At 26.1% G+C, this 19,949-nt stretch overlaps 2 long non-coding RNA genes across 2 annotated transcripts in view; one reads left to right on the forward strand and one right to left on the reverse strand.

Annotated features, from left to right (window-relative positions):
* Positions 1–19,949, reverse strand: part of LOC107451856 (uncharacterized) — a 99,029-nt gene that overhangs the window by 58,607 nt on the left and 20,473 nt on the right. Inside the window, exon 2 of the long non-coding RNA XR_015428575.1 lies at positions 5,257–5,375. This is a non-coding gene — a long non-coding RNA (uncharacterized LOC107451856). The remainder of the gene's footprint in view (positions 1–5,256; positions 5,376–19,949) is intronic.
* Positions 7,696–8,061, forward strand: LOC147816644 (uncharacterized). The gene is made up of 2 exons (XR_015435740.1): positions 7,696–7,833; positions 7,865–8,061. It is a non-coding gene; the product is annotated as an uncharacterized LOC147816644 (long non-coding RNA).

Genomic DNA, 19,949 nt, shown 5'->3' on the forward strand with positions numbered 1-19,949 from the left:
ACAATATTAAACAAAATTTAGTTATATATTAGGATGTTGAACAGAGTTGGCATGAATTAAATCATTTGATTTTCTTAAAAGAAATTATAAATTTAAATCTTTTGAATTTTTTATTAAAAAAAGTATAATTTTCAAGCGCGTGTTTAATTGGTTAAAAAAAGGTAACCCATTCTTTGTTAAGCCTCAGCGCACAACAGTTGCCGCAGATCTATTTTTGTGAAAACAATATTGACAACAATGTTAATGAAAGTTTATTAATATGGACAGCATACAAAAAAATAGTTCCTAATATTAAGTCAAAAATTTAATATTACGCAAATTTCCTTAGAGATATTAGGGTGCTGAACAACAGGGTTGGAGTGATTTACATTAGTTGATTTAAAAAAAATCATTAATTTAAATCAACTACTTTTTTATAAAGAAAATTACTGATGAAAGTTATAATTATTTCTTATAATATTTTTATAAATGTAATATTTTTAACTTAAAAATATAACTTCATAATTATATTCATATGATTATAATCTTAAGAATCATATATGGGTCATTCTCACAAAAACAGTCATTTTCATGTCCCCAGTATATTTTAAGTTTTTCGGAAAAGTGTCCTTCTGAATGCAAGCTAGCAAAAGAATAAAAATAAAATTATCAACTTTTATTTTTTATTTATTTTAGGTAATTAAAATATACCAATATGTCATTCCCTCACTTGCCCCCACTGTTGATTTTAAAAAAAGAAAAAATTATTTCTGAAATAAAAATAAACAAATTTACAAATTCGTGTTTTTTATTTCAGAATACTGAAATATAGAATTCAGAAAATCAATTTTAAATTTAATTTCTGATAAAAATATTAACTCAGCACTATTTTAAACTTAGTACCCAGTGTTTCGCGTCATTCCCTCACAACTATGTTTTTATCACCTGCAATCTTCTTAGAATAAAAATATTTTAATAAAAACTTTAGCAGTTAACAACTGGCATCATAGAACAAAATTGCAGTATGTTTCCATCTTCAACTTAAAGAAACTTTGCTGTGGAATTAATTTGAATGAATCAAACCAGGTAAAATTTTTTACATTTGTCATTTCCTCATGTCGTTTTTTAGAGTAAAATAAAATACAACTTCATCGAGAAAGTGGATAATTATATATTGCTTTCTTGTATGAATATAATTGTATGTGATTTTCAGAAATTAATTAGGCCTAACTGTCATTTTTAAATTTTATTAAACTTGTCATTCCCTCACTAGTGTATAAAGTGAGGGAATGATGCTGAAGTGAGGGGCTGAATGATTCAAGATGAGTATATTATAAAAAATTTTTTTGTTCAATCGTACCAGCTCATTTTATTTCCCAAACCTGTAAAAACTATTAAAAATATAAAACTAAATTATAATAAATGTTAGATATACTTAGTATGTTAACATTTTAAAACTTGAGGTAGCTGTAACTTAGGGAAAAACATGTATTAAAATAAAATATCATTCCCTCACTTCTTAAACAGTGAAATTAAGTATTAAATATTAAGTATAATTTATAGGATATATACTTTTTTTATAATGCCATTACATATTTCTATTAATATAAAAAGTTTCAAAACTTTTTATTCACTTTACTTTTTTGGGATTTTATGAACTGAAAAATGACAGTTTTCGTGAGAATGACCCATATATAAATGATTTTTTGAATGATATTTTCAAAAACTCGTATGGTTTTTGGAAATCCTATCATTAAAAAAATCATGTAAATGTTTTTTTTTTTTTTAAAGTTTAAAAAGATATGTTTTTAGGTACTTTTTAATGAAAAAATCAAAACTTGAAGATAATTTTTCTGCGAGTGTACTACTTGAAGCAAGTCATTTTGTTTAAAACATATAATTCATCATAAACTTTTTCTATTATTTTACACATTTCCTCCATTTCCTTTTCTGCTTATTTTATTACGTTTTTAAATTTTTTCGTGTCTTTTTTGTAATGAAAAAGTTTTTTTTTCCCTGTAATTCATGAAGTCAAATATAAATGCCATTAGATAATCTGTACAGAGCACAGAAAAAAAATTGGAGATCACGTTACAAATTTTTTATTTAATGATTGAATTTTCACGTTTCACGATATAATCTCGATAATTCAAAAGATTACATTTAATGTAGTAATTAAATTGTACAAACAATATTGTCAGTTACTAAATCAGACGCAAAACATACTCTTTTCGAATAAACGTATTTTTTTGAATGATTTGAAATACTAATCTGCTGAATGTAGGGAAAAGCCGCAGTCTAGAAATTATGGAATTTGGTTTTTAAAACAGCTTTCCTACCATAACTATTAACTTTTTCGCTCTTAATATTAATTTCCCTTGTTCCATTGAGAACAGTTTCATAAGAGTGGCTCTTAAGAATATTCATTCTATAAGAATTATTTCATTCTAACTTCGGGTATTAATTAAAAACATAGTTAAAAATTTTTAACCATTAATAAAGCCATAATAAACATAATAGCCATAATAACCATTAATAAATTTTAATTTTTAAAAAAATTGAAAATAACCTTTAATCCTTTTCAGATTGTGAGCACTTTAAAACTCAGTATATTGCAATGTTTTATTAATATTTACTAAAATCAGGATTGGCATTTTGTAATGGTTGGTTTTTGAAAGTAACTGGTAAGGGGTTGGTTTTTTGAAAGTAACTAAAATAAAACTGGAGAAATTTGACAAAATAAAAGAAATTGGAGGAAGTGGAAGAAACTGAAAAAGACTAATACTACGCTTATAATTGTTATAAGAATAGCATAATTTAAACAAAATAAATTTATTATAGAACCAGAATGCCAAGTTTCTTATGCCTACTTCAAAAGAAAGAAGAAAAAATAAGAAAAGCAAGATTAAAGATCATATCATGTTCAACACTGTTTGATTTGATAAAAAAATTAGTATGATATTTTATAATTGCGAATTCAATATATCTATTTTTAGTAGTTTATTGCTAATTTGGTAGTATTAATAAAATTTTGTTTACGCTGTTTCAACAGTTCTTCATGTTATATTATAAACTTGGGATTTACTATACTTATTTACATAAAATATTACAAAATTAGTTATTTTAAGTTCTTACGGAATTCGTTAAATTTATTTCTATTAACTTATTTTTGTTAATTAAATTAATAGTAAAACCATTTTTATTTTCATTAAAAATTTATTTAAGTTGTTTCTTTATAGTTGTTGCTTATTTTAAAGTGATAGATTAATTAGTTTTAAAATTAATGCCATTATTTTAACTAGATTGCAATTACAAACCGATTAAACAATTGACTTAATATTTATTTTTTAAGAAGTGTTTCTTCCATTTCATTGGGTTGAAAAAGAATTATTTCTTTCAGGTCTTTTTTTTCCATTGTTTTTTTCACTATTGAAGAAACTCTCATGACTTTACAAGATTTAGATATTAAAACTTTAATATCTATTATATGTAAAGATATCTATTTATATGTAAAGATATCTATTTATATGTAAATATATCTATTTATATGTAAAGAAAATTTTAATATCTAAATCTTGAATTATGTTATGAATTACTCATAAATTACTGTTATGAGTAATTCATAACAGTAATTTTAATTGCAACATTCTTTTTATTACAAATTAGTAAAAAAATATTTTTTTAAAGTTATTTTTATGAATTATAAATTGAAATAATAAATCATAGTTAAATTAAATAATCGTTAAGTAACTTTTAATTCAGTTACTTTTAATTGGCAAGAATAAGTTAAATTACGGAAAAAAAAAAAGATAGGTAAGCAGTGTGTTTTTCTTTATTTTTTTATAAATATATAGTTGCCCGATATTTTTTTTGTTGCTGCTTTTTTTACTCTTAAAGTCTCATTTTTTAGCCTAATCTAATGTGCATCTAAATTTAATTCTCAATCATCAAAAAAGAAATTTTGAGAGCAAGTTTTCCTTTTTTTTTAAAAGCATAAAAGATTTTTTATTTCTTTTTTATTTAAAATGAACCATTCTCCATATAAGAAACAAAAAATACTTGAAATAGAAATGTAAGTATCAATTTCAATTACCGTTAAATACTTTTGTCTTCTAATTGAAAATTTACGATATTGAATTTTTAAAACAGATAGTCTCAAATTTAAAAAAAAATGTGTAAGGTTATTTTTTTCTCATTCAATATTTTGATTAAATTTAAAATATTTGTTCCAATATAATTAACGATCGAATATTTGTCAAATCAAACTAACGATCGATTTTTAAAGAAAAGTAAATAAGTCATAGATAAATAAATATTTCTAATATTCTTAATTATATGAACCCATATAGAATGAATGTAAAAAAAAAAAAAAAAACTCCAGGAAAAGCTATTGTCTATCTAAGGAAAATAATTTTTATGAAAACTTTATTTTAAGAAATGAGTTTAAAAAACGAATTTAAATTAATTATAGCAACAATATTTTTGCTTACTGCTGTCTTAATTTAACCTCAAAAAATTAAGTATTTCCTAAAAACAGTTTTTAAAAACGTTTGAACAAAAACAAATTGTAATAATTTTGAATCTTAATAATAAACTGTTGCTCTTTAATGTTTCAATTACTGTTCAGAAGTTATTTTAGAACTGAATTTCATGAAAACAAGAAACAACAAATAAAAGTTTGGTACAGATTTCTTAAACATAACAAGAGGTCTTTGTCTCATTTTAATCGACTAAAATTTCCAAAAAGAAAGGACTTCCTGAAAACCAAACTTTACTGTAAAATTCGTAATTCTACCTGCATATTTAAATATTCATTCATATTTCAATGATCGGAATCATATTTGTTTCTAAGATTAACAAATACATATTTGTTATAGCGTAAGAAGATAACGAAAATTTTTTTTGATTTTAAGTGGTAGTTTTAACGTAATAAAATATACGTTATGACGTTGTACTGCAGTGCAATTGAAAAATTATCATAAGCAAAAATAATTCAAATTGAGATTTTTATGTATTTGGCATCTATGTATGATAAGCTACATATATCGCAAAAAAAGTTTTGCAATTAAAAATTTATTTTTATCGATTTTATGAAACTCTGTTTCTTCATTAGCAATGGAAAGAAAAAAATTGGCGAGCCACTCTTCACGAAATCTATCGTGAAGCGCTTACATTGTTTTTTCAATTGCAAGCCAGTGTAGTACTAACACTACGAAGTTAGTGTTATAAAAAACATGCAAAATAAGAGTAGACTATTTATGAATTTAAAAAACTCACATAATTGCATATTTTCCTTCATCGTCAGACAGTCAATCAGATCTTTTATTTCAATTTTCTTTATTCAAGTTTTTTTTCCTTTTATCAAGATTTGAATCCAATATGAAAGTTTCTATTACCTAAAAAAAATTAATGTTACATTTTAACAAAATGTGATAGTGTTGTTTAACATATGATTGCTAATTAACGCGTCTTGTACACAGTTAATTTTGCATCCTTTTCTCAAAAACGCTGAATATTTGTTCGAAATGTAAATTACGCGTTAACCTCGTGACAATTAACTCCCCCTCGAACTCGTTGCCATTAACCCGTTGAGCACCTGAACTCAGTAAAAGTAGTCAGAATTTATAGGGTTGAGGTTTTAGACGTCCTAAATTGATTTTGGACAGGACACGTGGGTTTTACTGTCTTAAACTATCCAAAACTGACTAAAACTGTCCTAAACTGTCTTAAAGTGTCCAAACCCTTGAACTTAAGTAAAAGGTAAAAATTCTTAAAGGTGTAACCATTGTACACAAAATTACATATATTAATAAATATTTTACAATTTTTATACTATTTGCTTTAACTTTATAAGGGAAAATAATACAATCGGAAAAGATTTACAACTTTTGAAGCTCCACAATTCATTGAACAACAGAAATGAATACCTTCTCCCTTAAATATGAATAAATATGCTTTTAAATACTGATAAATTATATTTTTGCAAAAGAATAAATAATGCAATTTTAAAAAATAATAATGAACTTCTTTAATGAAACAAAAACTTGTCTTCATTTTGTTTCTTGTTCAAAAAGTAACCTTTTATTTTTCACAATATTTTTTTTAAAATTGTGACAATTTTAATAAAAGGGTTTCGGACAGTTTAAGACAGTTTTGGGGGAAAGGGGTTTTGAACAGGAAGGTTGATTAATCCATTCTGTCCTAAACCTTGCAAACTTTGATTTAAATTGATAATAATGGCCATTCAGACTATTTCACAGAACAGATAATGAGATATTTGAGAAAACAAAAGCAGTTCGAAACGGTATTCTTTCATCAGGTATGAATTTTTTCTATTTAATATTATTAGAAAGCTCTTTATTTTTTTTGTCCGAATTGTTTTCAGATTACTTTGCTATCTGAGCTCTCTCTTTGCCATCTCTTTTTCCTTAAATCTAGTTGAAGTTGTGTTATAAGAACACTTGATATTAGGCTATATAAATATTAACGTTTAGCTCCTATTATTTAACCTTTAACTTATCGCTGGTACAACGTGTGAAAAACATGTGATATTACAACATGGTATAATGTAGGAAAAGGTTCGAGGAGAATATTTGGCTTTGGTTCTACCTAAGAGAGGGGAAAAAACTTTTGTTTGTTAAACTTTTGTAAAAACATACTCATTTTCAAATTTAATAAGTCTGAAACTAATTAAAAAATTTAAAAAAATATTAAAAGACTGTTTATAAGAGTATATGGCAGCAAAAAATTATTTTATTTTTTGCGGTACCGTCATTCTTTGTGCAGCGGGGGCTACTTTGTTCAAATTCGAATTTGGCATTTTTCAAGTGCTGCTATTCAGTATTATATTTATTTCACGTTAAAAATGTGTGGAATTTGAAGATAGAAGTCTCTTCCATTACTACAAACATTTTTTCGAATTTTAAAACAATCTCAGAGTGTGTTTCGTTCATCCAATGCCAACAACTTTCCGAGGACGTCGGATGTCGAAAAGTGTGCATGGAAACTTTAGCTGTGAAATGCAAAGACGTTGGTAAAAAAATTTTCGTAAGTGCAAAATTTTTTATTTATATATTAATAAACAATTATATCATGTTAGCGTTAAAAAAATTTGAAAATTAATGACAAATAAATGGAAAATGAAAAAAAATGCATTTTGGGGCTACTTTGTGCAAAGTTTCATTCATTTTTTTTTCGACAGAAAAATGGTCAGACGCTATAAAAAAAATACCTGGAACGAGAAACTACCGTGATTACACTTTAGAAAAGCTGCAACAATGTTTGCAAGCAGTTGTTGGTGGTATGTCGATTGCAGAAGCTTCTCGGAAGTACAAAATCCACAGAAATACCATCTCTAACAAAATTCACAAGAAACACGTGAAACTTCCCGGTAAACTATTATTTTTCTTCTACAAAGATTTTTCTAATGACTTAATCAAACGATTTAACACATAAAAATATATTTTATAGGACATCGGGTAATTTTGACAGAAACTGAAGAGCAAGTTCTGTCATGTTCATTCAAGGATGTTATGTTCAAATTTAACAATATTATAAATGTTAATGAATATGTAATAATTATTATTTTTAAAATTTTATTCATTTCAATGTTCAAAAATGTATATGGTTTTCTTTTGTTTAAACTCAAATGTTTTGAAATAAACATTCTTTTTAAGAAAAAAATTCTTTATAAAAAATAGTTTTTTAACGCTGAAAATTATTTTCAAACTAATATCTTTACATATCTTGATGTTTTTGTCTTTAAAAATGTCAACAATTAACTTTTTTAACAATTTTATATCAATATTTTACTAAAAACATGATTATTAAACTGAATTCCTATCGCTGCACAAAGTAGCCCTATTTGGGGGCTACTTTGTGCAAGGTATGTTTTGACTTATTATTCGCAAATATTACATGCAAATAATGCCAATATTTATCAAATTCACTCGTCTGAGTCCAGTTATGAATATAATATAGATAAATTTTACTGAAGTTTGAATTAACATAGTTTTTTTACATGTCAAAGTTCAAAAACTGCGAAATCCTGCACAAAGTAGCCCCGAATGACGGTAATTCTTTTCTTTGCATCAATAATTCTCTGGGATTGCTAAACTGAATTACGTGGCACAAAAAATTCTGATATCGCAATATTTTTTAATTATTTCTCTAGAAATATGCATATTTTCATTAAATAGTTTCTGGGTTACGACAGTGAGAAGTACGTTTGGTTGAAAAATTTACTGAAACAGCAATGACGACTTCTGTAACTTTTTTTTTTAATAAGGAGAATTTTTTCTATGTATTATATGATAAATATTATTATATAGTATTACTATATAGTATATTACTATATAGTATATTACTATATAGTGAAAATTAAGCTATGTTATTTGGTCTTGTCTTGTTTTTAAGTCAAACATTCGTTATTTTTATAAGGTTTGTGTTATTAATTCAAGTAAAATGTATTTCTTTGCACCTAAACTCTATTGAGTATTTATGGATACAGAATAATGGAAATAAGCTCTAAATGGAATTTTAAAAAGAGTTTTTATTTATGAAGGTTTTAAAAAGTTTTAAGACATATGTTTTATAGTAAGGTAATTTTTTTAAATGTTTTATTTACTCTTTATATACATTACGAATTACCTATATGTAGTTTCAAAGCAACTATTTTTATACAAGTAAACTTACCTCGTCGAAATGGGATTGTTTATAATGTTGTTGTTAAATATCTTTTTAATTTATGTTTATAAATTTACATGCTTTGATTCTGAGCTCATTATAAATTAGTTCAACTATAATTTAGTTCAATAACAGATAAATTATTGCTATGAAATAAAGCATTTTATACGTCACAAACGTAATTTTTAGAAGATTTTTTGAAAATTTTCTTGGCTCCAATATTTTTTTACTTATATTTATATTAATTATAATCCATGTATGGTCGAAATTTAAAAAGGGGGAAATTTTATCTCCTTTATCATTATTTAGTGCCGTTATTATAGGCTTTCATAAAAATCAGTTCATAACTGAGTTATAATATTGGTTATTCAAATCCTAATGCTGTAAAGTATTGTTTTGTTTTTAATAAAGCCATAAAATGAGATTAAAATAAGGTATTAAATCAAGGTTAAAATGAGGTCTACATTCAGGTTCAACTAAATTATAGTGTAATCAATCTGAGGAAAGATAAATTTGCGTAAGGCGATCAATTTTTCAAAGCGTTACTTAGAAAATTTTTTAAATTCATAAACATTTGTAAGATATTGAGGTTCAACTGTATCAAAAATTTCAATCAATATTTTAAGCAATATTGTAAGCAATTGACACAATGAGTTTCTATGTTTTCAAAATGTAATAATTAGGTAATGCTTTGAAGTTTTTACGAAACAAATTTTATATTATCTATAAGTTCAGCATTTGATCCGAAACTACACTCACTTAAAACACGGTACAGCATTGAACCATAATATCAATTTGCGAATGTTTTATAACCTTAATATGTGTTGTACTAATTAGAATATCTAAACATTAACCAATAAAGAATTATAAACAACACGCAAAAACCAAAATATAATTACTTTTCTCTTTTTTTCAAAATTTAATAATTAGTTAACACTTTGAAAGTTTTGCAAAACAAATTTTTATAATCTAAAATTTCAAGCATTTGATCCAAAACTACACTCACTTAAAACACGGTACAGCGTTGAACCATAATATCAATTTGCGCATGTTTTATAACCTCAATAAGTGTTGTATTAGTCAGAATGTCTATAACATTAACCGATAAAGAATTATACACAACAAGCAAAAATCAAGATGTAGATATTTTTATTAACATCCAAAGGTGAAGATGAGCTGGATATCTAATCAACACTAAGAATATCAAAAAAGGTGTTCATAGCCAAACCAATCGGCTTTCTAAACCATTAAAATTAACTAGAGAGAACGACTAATAATGGGTTATCTGTATCAAAATCTGAAGAAGGCCAGGTCTTAAGTTTCGGCTGTCACAACACTGAGGAACAAAGGTTAATTTGCTGGATGTTAATTCGCTGGATGAAAGGTTAATTCCCTGGATGAAGCAAGTTTCCGTTCAAAGCGGTATTATATATCGTGTAATCAAATTTAACAACGATTTATTTTTACGATGTTATTAAACGATTATTAAATTTAACAACGATTCATTTTTACGACGTGAGTAATATTGTGCTGCAATATGTTTACTTTAAAATTCTTTAATATTAAACCAAATATAAATGTATTCAAAAAGTGTCTGGTATTTCTGGAGAGAAAAAAAAATATGTTACTGCATTTCAGATATATTTTTTTAAAGTGCTCTTAAAATTAATCAAAATACTAAAGAAACATAAAGGCTATAAAGGAGTGAAGTATACAATAAAAGTTCCCTTCAACTATTCAGATATATTAAAAAAAAAAGAACAAAAAGTAAAATTCCATTTAGAAAGAATGTTCCTTTTCCAAAAAAGAAAAGAAACGCAATTTTAATTTTCTTATCTAACAAAGATTATGAGCAGTTAAGAACAATTTAATGTTCCACTTAGAACTTTTTAAATTGGACACTGCAGACAGTTTAAAGTTTGCTAAGGATGGAATAAAAAATTTCCCTGCAACCCCCGCGAACCCCTTTTTTTGCCATGAAACTGCATAAAATAGCCTGAAGCCGAGCCCACACCATACTCATAGACTCATAACCTACAGGCTTTTTGTCAGTTTTTAAGGTTTTCGTATCGTGTCGTATATTTCAGAAAACCTTTAATGCTCAAACCTTGGAGCAGGTTCCCCCATTAAAATGAGTTAGAGAGAAAGAATGGATGTGGGGGTGGGGGGAGTACATTAAAAGTGGTAAAAGATGATTGTTTGCTGTAAAGGTGATCGCGGAGCCACGATAAACAAATTTTTCTTTTCCTTCCGTATTTTACCCGGGTTTCTTTTCGGGCAAACTTTATAATCGTGATAAATATTCGCATTCAGGCTATTACAATAAAAGCATAAAGATGAAGCGCCAAAACGCTGGAGCAAATCAGTGTTGTTTACCTTATAAAAGCGAAACTTTTTCCTTGGAAGATCATAAAAAAACTGCTTTGCTATTATCTTTATCCTTTTTTCTGCCGCCCCCCATCTATATTTCTTTATAAAAGAAATAACCCTATAAAAAATGCAAAACACATAAATGAACTTTATTGATTAAATGTTTAATTCGGGGAAAAAATACACTAGGCAAACAACTTAAAAAGATTTTTTTTTTTTTTTGCGCTGATAATTTCAGTATTTTAAACAGTTTAAAGGAATTATGCATTCCTTTAGGCGTAAAATAGTACTTCTGAAGTAGTTTGTAATATTTAATATTCGAAAAAAAAATTGTCTTGATTAAAGTAACTTAAGAGTATAATTTTCTACATAAGTGTCTGTTTTGTTTTCTTTTTAAAAGAATCGGTACTCAATGAAATGCAAGTTGAAGGAATCTATTCTTTTTTCAATCAATCGGTAGACCATATTTTGGAGTTTGGCGATAAATGAAAGAATCAAATTCAATTTTGGTCAATTAATAGTTATTGTCTTGGAATTCGACACTAAATGTAGGAATCTCTTTCGTTTTCGGTCAATCAGTTTTTTTTACTGCAAAATTTAGAACTAGATGGAAAGGTAAAGATGTAGCAACACGTCCTTTTCAATTCACTCTTAATAAATTAGGCGTCTTTAAAAAAAAACTTGTATTATATCAAAGTTATAGTGAAAAAATCTAATTTCGTTCTTTGTCACTTAAATTGTTTTTTTTTCTTCTTAAAATTCATCACTAAATCGAAAAGTAAAAGGAAGCAATCGATAACACTTTACATAAAACATTAATTTTTTTCTTAAAATTTTGCGTCATATTTTAGATAAGAGGAATAATCTATCTCGTGTTTAGTTATACAGCAAATAAAAAAAATATTTTGAAGTAGAACACAATGCAGGACAATTAAAATCAATCGATATTGTATGTCACTAAAACTAAACAAATATGTGAATCTACTTTAAATTTAATAGCATAATTCTTGTATTGAAATATTTCACTATAATACATATAATGAAATTTAAAAACTCAGTTATTATAACTGTTTTGGTAAATGCTTATCCTATTTTACGAATAAGATTAATGCTATCTACGTTCGATTCAAACTAATTATGCATTAAATTTTAATTGCATAAATTAATAAATCTTTATCGCATTAACTGCATGAATTTTGTTTTAAGCAAAATAAATAAAAAAGTAATTAAGATAATTTATGATTAAGGGTCTGAAACGGATAATTTAGGATCGTTTAAATATTACTCAAGCGCCTAACGGGGGAAGGGGTATGATTAATGCTTACGTAACGCATTAAAATAACCTTAAATTTTTTAAATGTAAAAGAAAAATGTAAAAAAAATTCGAAAATTTCAAATTTAAAAATAAAATTAGAAAAAAAAGTCTATTTCGTTTTCCTATAACATTTTCAGAAAATTCAAATGACATTTAAAACAAAAAATACGAGGCATGTGGTTTTCTTACGTAAGCATGGTTGTAATTGGCTTATTTTTTCCAGCAAGGGGGAGAAGTAATTCAAAATTGCCAAAAAAGCATTCTTACGTAATATTTGAAAGTTTTCTAAATATTCAAAAGTGGAATTCCGGGTTACTCAAAAAAGAAATGAACGAAATAATACTATAAGTTATATCTCTCTAACGAGTATGTAATGAATTTGGTAACAAAGTACATATTCGTATACTTTACAAATGCTTATTCGTAGAGTAAGATTCGTTATTCGTTTCGGAGAATAGTAAAAGCATAGTACCACAATACATACTACATACCTCACGCGACCATATTAATATGTCATTGACGAATTAACTCTTTGCACAATACCAGTAGACTTATAATTGCCACAATCTAATAAGCATCACTGGCATCAATAATATATTGCCGATTTTTTTAGTCTCTTGAAAAGGTTAAGTTATGAAACAAGAAACATCGCAAATATACATATACAAGAATAAAGTATTCTATTTATAAATAAATAATTTAATAAATAATGTATTTCAATAAGTAATAAATTATTTAATTAATATTTAGTCATATATTTTTTATACAGTGAATATATTTTTAATCATTTAGGTAAAACAGATTTTATAACCACTTAAAACTCGTTTAATAAATTCGAAGGGGATTTATATTGACATTTTAAATACAATCAAATATAATGGTTGATAATATTTTTAATAGAAAAATAATAGCTAAGATATTTCTAGATAATCTAATTTAAACAAAACCATAAACTGTAATACCAAGAACAAGCAAATTAAATAGATATTAGAATGAAGAAACGAAAAAGAAATAAAAATCTCTTACAGCTTCTGTTACATACTTTTAAAGATTAAGTTGGTAAATAATAATTCATAAACTTCGTGAATTACTTTAATTACTTATTTAATTATCTCTTTATTTTTCTTTTTAACTCTGAAGATGTTCTATATATTGTTTTGCTTATCATACTCCATCCTTTTATTTAATATTAAGGTACTATTTTTGTATTCCTGATGAGTTTTTTTTAAAGTAGTTACATGCTTAATTTTAGCAATAATACACCTAAATTTCGTAAAGAAATAGTTGAATACCGCAAGCTATATTTTAAATTTTAAACCTGAATATTATATAAGTGAGAAACAAGTCTAAAACAACTGTATACGTCACAAATGCATAAATTTAAATATGTATTTATAATATTTTTTTAAAATATGAAGGAATTTCGTAGGAATTTTTGACCTATATTTATTGAGTGGATATCAAATCTAGAAATAAATTGAAAATTTGATATCCAGTCAATAAAAAAAATAAAAAAACTGAAAGAAAGATTCGTAAAAAATATTTTAATAAAATCTTATTTTAATAAAAAACCTCTGACTTATTTGTAACACTCTGATTAGTTAATACAAATATGTTTAGATATTTCTGAAAAAAATATTAACTAAATCTGAAATAAGTTTTCAGTAATGCTATAAAAAATGAACTTATAAAAAAAATCAACGAGCAATTACTATTTGCACAACAACCACCTCCTTGTTTTTCCATTAATTTACACACCAATTTTCTGAGAGACGTCATCCACTACATCAAACCACGTGACAAGTCTCCGCAAATGACACGACGCTAATCAAATCTCTGTCTACTCAAAAGACACGAGATGAGAAAAAAGTTAAAAACGTCTTATAAGAAAAAAAAACTAAAATAAGAACCGAAAAACGAGTGAAAAAGTCAAATCCGTCATTTTCATTACTCGCCAATCTCTACCGATACATTATCAGACACGCATATTAATTACGAACCAATTTATCGAAAGAATTTAAGATGGTCTTTGAAGGAAGGAGAGGAAAAATGATGAAATGTCATTTAAAAAGAGGCTGCTCTTATGGAGATGATGATTCTTCAGGAAGATGGGGGATTTGGAGAAGAAGATGAAGAATGACCCAACTGGGTGTGGTTGCCCCCTGAAGAAGATACTCTGAAAACGACCATCTCACCGATTCGTTGATATATTTTGATTATTCTTTTATATGCCTCGAAAAATGGGTTGGGAAAATTAATCAAAGAAAAAGGTCCAAAGAGACTTTTCTGATGAATTAGTTTTAAACTCAACGGGGAATTTTCTTAAGGAAAGATAACAGATGAAAATTTTTTTTTGAAAATCTCTTCTGTAGTAATGTTTTATTGTTGTTCTTAATGTAAATGAAAGTTTTGGTAAATAATTTTAGTTAATGAAAATGTAAATAAATTTTAATAAATTAAAATATGAGCTATATTTTAATTTATAATAATAATAATATATATATATATATATATATATATATATATATATATATATATATATATATATATATATATATATATATATATATATATATATATATATATATATATATATATATATATATATATATATATATATATATATATATATATATATATATATATATATATATATATATATATATATATATATATATATATATATATATATATATATATATATATATATTATGAAAGTTCAAGAATTGTTATAATATTTAAGTTATTTTTTTCTGTATTTAAGTCGATTGTTCTTTACGGGTGGATAACTAATATAGCTTTACATAATGTTAAGGTACGCTGAATGTGGCTTTTTATTTTTCTTAGGGAATTAGTAACGAAGAAGATAGTTAATACAAAATCATAAATCACACTAAGAAACATTAAAATGCTATAAGTTAGTGTATTAGTGCATTGAAATACACTAAGATTGCTTTTATTCTATAGCTCTATAGTACATGCAGTTGTAAATACTTTTATTACTGTTTGATTGTAATTCAGGGCAATTAGGTTACACTTTGTCGATCGTTAGCCAGCTTTCAATGTGGTAATAATGAAAATAGCAAAAAATGTCAATACGAAGGATAGCAACAGTTCGTAAAGTGAAAATGGAAGCTTTTTAAATTTAAGTTTTTAGTATTTGAAAAGTTACTCCTACGCTGCAGTGTTTAAGTACATAAAAATATGCAAAAATTTAGATTCCTTATTTATTTTATAGATTTTTATTTTGGGGAAAAAATCTTGCCAGTTTAGGAATTTTTTGAAATTCTAGTAATTTGCTTTTAAGGTTCTTGTCTGTTAACAGTCCAAAAAAAAATTTCAGCAATGTAGTATATTTAGTCAGAAATTAAAGCTTTGCATAGAGTTTAAAACATACAAACTGTGTCTTTTTCATTACTATAATTATCATTTTTCTTATTATAATTATTGTTATTAGCAAAAAACAACTTTGGAAAAACCTAACATAAAATGCCTTTATTATTTTAATGCCGTTAAATAGTGCTCGGAGAGCAATTACTGTGAGTAAAAAAGAGGTAAGAATAACTTTAACTTTTTTATACTAACTGATGATATATTTTATCATTTCCACTCATAAGTGTAACAATTAAAGGAATTACTTAGGTAAGCCGCGTAAAACTTGTGAAATCTTATTTCTTTTACAATATTAAGAACTTTAAGTTAGTTTAATTATTAAGAAATGTTTGTTAAATTTAGTATTTGATTTTCTAAGAATTTTTTTTAATTTAAATTTTTATATTAATTAAATTTAAAATATTTATGAAGCCCACCCATTGCTATTTGTAATTATTAAAAACATATTTTAAAATTGAACTTTTTTTTTTCCTGAGATCGATTTTAACTCTAGAAAGACTGACCGTATATATCTATATTGGCCAAAAACAGTTAAAATGACTGGATTGCGAAAAAATAACTAATGCGTAAAGAAATTTGCTTAAAATTAATTTTTAATATTTTTATATTTACAGTGATATTACAAGTTATTAGTAAATATTAACTATAAAAAAATATCTTGGGCAAAAAGTCTTATATTCTAATAAAATTCTATTTAATTGTGTCATTATATACATCTTTATTTTTTTAATTGAAATTAAAAAGCAGTCAAAATTACTTCCTTGGGCAATCTAGTGTTCATAGACAGGCATGATTACTAATAGATTTCCATTAAATCATTTCTTGTTTCATTCATTCATTGTTGTTTCATTGTTTCTCAAAAAATTGAGAAACGAAATTGAAAAAAATCCTTTAAACAGTTTTGGTATTGCTTTGCTGAAACATTTTTTTGATTTTTCCCAAAACTAAAAATTTTTATATACTACATAGAAAAAAAAATTAATCTAAAGATCTTTTTTTTTTAAAAAGACGAAGTCTTATAAAAAATATAAAATAAATACCCGGTAGCAAAATTTATGGAGTGAATCTTCAGAAATCCAAATTTGTTTGTAACCTCAATGCACTCAGAAAAAAGATTATTATTATCAGAATTTTGCTTTATCTAACATGCACGTAGCGAAAGTTGTAAATATAAGACATTAATATTACTTCGTAGTTTAAATTTTAAGTTAATTTCATTCTATAATGCAAAAAATTAAGTGAATCTTTACACAATTAAGTCTGTATAACTTTTTGCTCTTGGTAAGTGATGCTTTCTCAATTCAGCTATATAATTTTCTTTAGGAACGTGTTTAGAAATGTTTTAAAAAGGAATCTCAGCAATTTTCACTTCTTTGTTTGTTTACTTTTTAAAGAAGACGTATTTTTAAAATTGGATATCTCAGGGACTTATTCGACCTATTTCGCTCAAACTTGTATTTCGCCCTGTAAATTTAAATTGTTTAACATGATGTAAAAAGGTACATACCTTACAGTTAAAAATTGTTTCGTCTAATATTAAATAAAATAATAAATATTTAATAAAAGCTAATTTTTGCATGTATCTTGGGATAAACAAATTTTATCAATGTGTACAAAAGTTTTTCAAATTCACTTAGATAGTTCTTGAAGTATGTCGGAATAAGCAAAAAATGAAATTGACATTAAGGGGTCTAAACTGGACCGTTCTCCAGACAAAACTATTGGGACCATATTTCCTAGATTGCGGCCATCCCCTATATTTTGAGGGTCAGAAATGCGAAAAAAAGACCTGCTTATTTAAATAAAGTGCGTTTTTGTGTCTTATTTCGTAACTCAAAATATTGTCCGTACTAATTGATTAACATATTTAAGGTCACCCCCTTTAAACCATTAAGATTGAGTCTTAGAACGTGAAAATCAGATCATAAGATCAAAAATTATTTAGGGCAGTCCGTTTATTTTTTGCGCACTGTACATATAAAAAATATTAATTTGTGAGTATTTACCTAACACGTTAATGAAATAATTAACTTAGAAAGTGTAAAACTTTCTAAGTTAATTATTAGTTTTAACTAAGTTTTTTTTTCTTTTTTTACATTTATTAGCTTACATTAATTCGCCTTGTTAAACTGAAATATTTTAGAAAAAAAATCATTTTTTTTAACTCTAGAGAATCGTTTTAAAAAAATAGGCATATAATATAAATTATAGACTTATAAACTTGTGTAACTAATATAGATTATAGACTAGTAAAACTTAAAACGTAATCATCTGAATCACATTTTTATGTTTACTTTATGATGAAAATCTCTTATTGTATTTTTTGTAATCTTTTGTAATTTTGCAATTGTTTTCAAATTTCCTCTGTTTTGCATTACTTACAATTCCTTTTTATTTAATTTTCACCTGTAAGGGAACTTAACTTTTCCTTCTAATTTGAAATAATAGTATATCAATTTTTTCACATTCTACTTCATTTGAATTCTTTTTCAATTCCTACTATAAGTTCACTCTCCCTACATCTCTATATATATCTTTATATATATCTTTATATATATCTTTATATATATCTTGTTCAAATTTTCAATCGTTCATAAAATACTTTTTATTCATGCATTGAAGTTCAAATACAGTCGGACCCCGATTTAACGAATTCATCGGGACCGGAAATTTTATCGTTAAATCGGGGTCATTCGTAACATCGGGGTTCAAAAAAAATTATTTTTTGTACATATGTATTATTAAAAATTACTAGTTATAAACGACTATCTAAGATAAGAAAGGAATTTCCTGTTTGACTCATAGTCCACGTGCCAAACCCCCGGAAAATGACCTTGCAAGTGTAATGTCTTCTTGACTCTGCCCACCTACCCACGACGAATTTTGTTTTTCCCTGTTGCGGGCTTTTCTTTTGTTTGAGACGAATATGCACTTTTTTTATTTTATTCCTCCCAGGAAAGATTTTTTTCTCTTTAAAATCTGCCAATTACAAAAAAGTACAATATTTTTCTGATCAAAATTAATGAAAAATATTTTTTCCGGATGTGGAAATAATTCGTTAATTCGGGGTTAATTATTCGTTAATTAGGGGTTTTTGACTCTGTTTTTGCTGGGGTTGAAAAAAATTCGTTAAATCGTGAAATTCGTTAAATAGGGGTGCGTTAAATCGGGGTGCGACTGTACATTTTTTTAAACTTGCAGTGGGTGACACTTGATGTTAATACAGTTTTTTTCAAATATTAATTCATTCATTAAATTTAATTATTTTTAGTTTCATATGGGAGAAAAAATTGCAATTAGTTAATAAAAAGTAACTAAAATAAAAATTTTCTTTGTTGACCTAAGTAGGAATTGACGCTAGTTTTTTTTTTTTTTTTGTTTTGTTTTGTTAATTACTTGTTCATTAGAGTACGTTCTGAACTCATTTTCGCCCACATCTTAATAGATTAAACATTATCAATATTAAATTATCAAGCATTTCACTCAGTTAAATTTATTGTATGGCATTGCAAATTTATTGTATGGCATTTTCAGACATTCAATTCTTATTTATAATTTTTCCCCAATAGGAAAACTTAATATTCTCTTTAATTTTAAATGATAGTACATCAATTTTTCCTTATTATTTTATCTCATTTTGATTCCTTTTCAGAACAATAGGTTCTGAACTTTTTTCCCCCAGAGATATTAACACTCTTAAATTTTAAACATTATCAAACATTTTGCTCAATTATTGAGCTGGCATTCTAGCACAATTATAACGACATTTTGACACAACAGATTTATTGTTACTATTTATTCTCAGTAACAGATTTCACTTTCCCTTTTAATTTTTATAACCGTCCTTTACGGCTACTAATGTTCAACTCCACAGCCTTGTCATTTTGAACCCAATCCAGAGGACAAGGGAACTCCAGGATCAAGAATTGCTAGAAATTTTTTCTTCGTAGAGAACTTTTTGATGGAACTAACCCACATTTGCGTTACATGGAGAGAAAAACCACGAAAACCTCCCACGGTTAGCCTGTCGGCAAGGGGACTCTAACCCATAATCCATTTACCACTGAGAATATTTCACGTCAGCACTGTGGTCAGTGCGAACCGGGTGCGGAATTCAAATCAACCAGCCATCGGTGGGATTCGAACTCAGTTCACCCCATTGGAAGGCGAATGCTCTATCCCCTGAGCCACCACGGCTCATTCTTTC

Source organism: Parasteatoda tepidariorum, chromosome 1, assembly GCF_982258835.1.
Source record: "Parasteatoda tepidariorum strain Cologne lab strain chromosome 1, Ptep-v5.0, whole genome shotgun sequence".
NCBI lineage: Eukaryota > Metazoa > Arthropoda > Arachnida > Araneae > Theridiidae > Parasteatoda > Parasteatoda tepidariorum.